The sequence below is a fragment of the Petaurus breviceps genome, unplaced genomic scaffold (assembly GCF_028583685.1).
Source record: "Petaurus breviceps papuanus isolate PSGF00001 unplaced genomic scaffold, PetGlider_PUasm1.0 229, whole genome shotgun sequence".
In the NCBI taxonomy this organism is placed as follows: domain Eukaryota; kingdom Metazoa; phylum Chordata; class Mammalia; order Diprotodontia; family Petauridae; genus Petaurus; species Petaurus breviceps.
In genome coordinates, this window is record NW_027185903.1 from 623,923 (window position 1) to 627,589 (window position 3,667).

Genomic DNA, 3,667 nt, shown 5'->3' on the forward strand with positions numbered 1-3,667 from the left:
TAGAAGAGAAGCCAGTTCTTGGAGATCCCCTGCTCTGGGCCTCAGACTGAGAGGGCAGGCTGGACAGCAGCTCTCCTCCCCTCCCCTCCCCTCCCCTCCCCTCCCTTTGCTGAAACTGTAACCTGTCAGAGTAACAAGTTGGGAAGGCAGGGGGAGGGGAGGAGAAGGGAGGGGAAAGGAAGGAAAGGGAAAGGAGGGGAACAAAATGGGGGGCGGTGTGTGTGTGTGTGTAACACATTAGATAGCAACTTACTGAAACACTTTGTTTTACTGGCAGCCCGTCCTTTTTTTCTCTGGAGTTGGGGATATAACTGCATATAAATATAAAAAATATATACATATTTTTGCAAGCCATAAAGTGCAATATAAATGGTAGTTGCTATTAATAATAATAATGATCAACATTAATATACAGGGTATCCCAAAAATTTTAGTGCAGTTTTAAGTTTCAGCAGCTTAAAACTTCACTAAGACTTTTGGAATACCCCGTAATGAGCAAGTGTATGGTATGGGTGAAACGAATGCTGGACTAGAGGTTAGAAATACCAAGGTTCAAATCCTGCCCCAGGAACTGTATGACATAGGCAAGTCTCTGAGGCTCAGTTTCCCCATCTGTAAAATGGGGATTATAACAGCACCTACTTCACAGAATTGTTGTGAGGATCAAATCAGAGCCTTTATACAAAGTGTCCACCAACCTTACTGCACTATGTACATGTCAGCTATGGCTATGTAAGATAGGTCTCAGCTCCTGCTGGACTGTCACTCTCCTGGGCTCAGCTTCCTCATCTGAACATGGTGGGGCTAAGTGACATCTGAAACATCTGCTGGGATGTGTGTAAAATTCTATGAGATCATTTCTAGAGTCTCCTTCAGCTCCAGAATTTATCAGCCTAAATTAGTGGATATATCCAAGAGAGTAAGAGGCCCAGGTTTTTTAAAGAGCTTTCTCTTTAAATCTTATGGGAGTATTGGCTTTAAAGTTATTTCCAAAGTAGGAGTAGCCTGCCATTAGTTACATGGTAACTCTCACTGCAGTCACCCTATCTCTGCAGCACCTGGGCTGGATGGTACAATAGAAAGAGTACTGGATTTGGTATCAAAGGACCTGGGTTCAAATCGTGATTCTTATTAACTACTAAGTGTGCCTATGAGTAAGTTAACCTTTCTAGGCTTCAGTTTCCTTATCTGGGAGGGAGAGAAACTCATTGACCTCTTAGGTTCTTTCCAGTTCCAAATCTATGTTTTCTTAGAGGAACCTGAGAGTTCTCAAAACTATTTATGAGATTTAATTGAATTGTCATTCAAATAACAAAATTTCAGAACTTCAAGAAAGCTCTTTATACTAAGGATTCACAGAGCCCAGGTTTTCCAAGGGCAAAAGTAGCCTGCCTACCTCTTTGCCTTCACTTTCTTCATCTGGAGCATGAAGGAGTTGGATTTCATGGTATTTAAGGCCTTTTACTATTCTATAAAATTTCTAATCTATGACTATAAACTTTGATCTCGCCTAACTAGGGGCAGTTAGGTGGAAAAGTGGATAGAGCACTGGACCTAAAGTCAGGAAGACATAAGTTCAAATCTAGCCTCAGACATACATTAGCTGTGTGACCCTGGGAAAGTCACTTAACCTCTGTCTGCCTTAGTTTCTAATCTGTGAAATGGGAATCATAATAGCACCGACCTGTCAGGGTTGTTAGAAAAAGCTAGATGTCTCAGTGAATAGAGCCTGGAGTCAAGAAGACCTGAGTTCAAATCCAGGCTCAGACATTTACTAGCTGTGTGATCCTAGGCAAGTCACTTAACCTCTGTTTGCCTTAATCTACTGGAGAAGAAAATGGAAAACCACTCCATTAGCTCTGCCAAGAAAACCCCATGAATGGTATGGTCCATGGAGTCACAAAGAGTTGGATGTGACTGAATGACTGAACAGCAAACAACTCAGGGTTGTTGTAAGGATCAAATGAGATAATTTTTATAAAGTGCTTAGCATAAGCACATTGTAGGTGCTATATAAATGCTTATTCCCTTCCCCAACCTCTTCAGGTTTGAGGGAATTGACTCATTGAAGGTTTTAGAGTTAAGGTCTCCTGCCTTGTAGTTCAGTGATCTATACTCCACTAAATCTTCTGCTAGAATGAGAGCAGGGATTGTTTTATTTTTTGCATCACTATCTCCAGTAACTAGCACTGTGCCCGGGCACATAGTAGGTGCTTTATAAATGCTTGTTGATTGATTCTGCAGGTTGAAATGCATCTTGAGGGATTACTCTGGGTCCAGTTTAGGCTTTTGGAAGGTCTTTGCCTTTTACTTGGGTGGTGGGAAGTTAAGTATGAGGTAGTGGTTGATTCAAGTAGGTGACTTTCCCCTAACTGTGGAATGGGCATGGATGATGTTGGGGGAGTCTATGACAATCAGAGGGATTCTATTGCAGTGTCCTGACTTATAACAGATGGTTTTCAGGTATGTGTGATAAAAAGGTGAGGGGAAAGAAGAAGAAAAAAAAGATGTGATAAAAAGGAGGAGGGGAACAAAAGAAGAAAAAAGGTGTGATAAAAAGGAGAGGGGAACAGAAGAAGAAAAATAAGATCCCCAAATCTCTCCTGTCCTAATCTCAAACTTCGGGTATAACTTGCTTTACACAATGAACATGTTATTGAGAAGCTGTACATCTATAAAATTTCTCTAAATCAAATCTCATATCAAATGCACTGGGGAAATGTATGGGGAAGCTTAATTAGTGTTTAAATCTAACCCTGGTAGCCTAAAGACCAGATTGTTGCTTAGAGACCAGATTTGTTGAATGCTTAAGACTAAAGGTTATAGGGATCCCCCAAAAAACTTCCAGGTGAGCCAACATCAAAGACCAATTCAAGGAATGTAAGATGCTTCCTTCCTCCCTTTATACCTCTCTAGTAACCTACGTGTTTTATATGGAAATGGACTTCATGCTGGCCAATTAGCTGTTTTTCCTTTGTTTGAATCCAATATAATATATAACTTAGAGAAACTGGGAAGGGGGACAGAAGAGGTATCTATTTCTGCTCACCTTCATGACATATGACTAAATCAACTTTTAAAAACTTTTTCAATTCTGTATTTGTTCTCTGTGTCCAACTGTAAAAGGAATGAGTCTTTGATACAGACAGCTAGGTGGTAGTGGATAGAACACTGGATTTGGAGTCAGGAATGATTCAAACAATAAATTTTATCTCAGACACTTACTAGCTCTATGACCTAATTATTCTTTTCTCTTTGGAAGGGGAGGTGTGAATAGGTGGATGATTTTTCCAGGTATTTCTCTTTTGTCACTGAAAGAAGATCACATCCAGTGCAATTTATTACTGAAATGATTTTTGCTATCATGAGACAAAAATTCAAGGGGTACCAGTCTCACATTTCTGAATCTCAGTTTCCTCAACTGTGAAATAAGGATATAAATAGTTGTTGAATTGTTTTGCAGTTGCATCTGACTCTTTGTGATCCCATTTGGTGTTTTCTCAGCAAAAATACTGGAGCTGTTTGCCATTTCCTTCTCCAGCTCATTTTCCAGATGAGAAAACTGAGACAAACAGGATTAAGTGACTTGCCCAAGGTCACGCAGGTAGTAAGTTTCTGAGGCCAACTTGGAACTCAGGTCTTCTTGACTCTAAGCCTGGCATTCTAT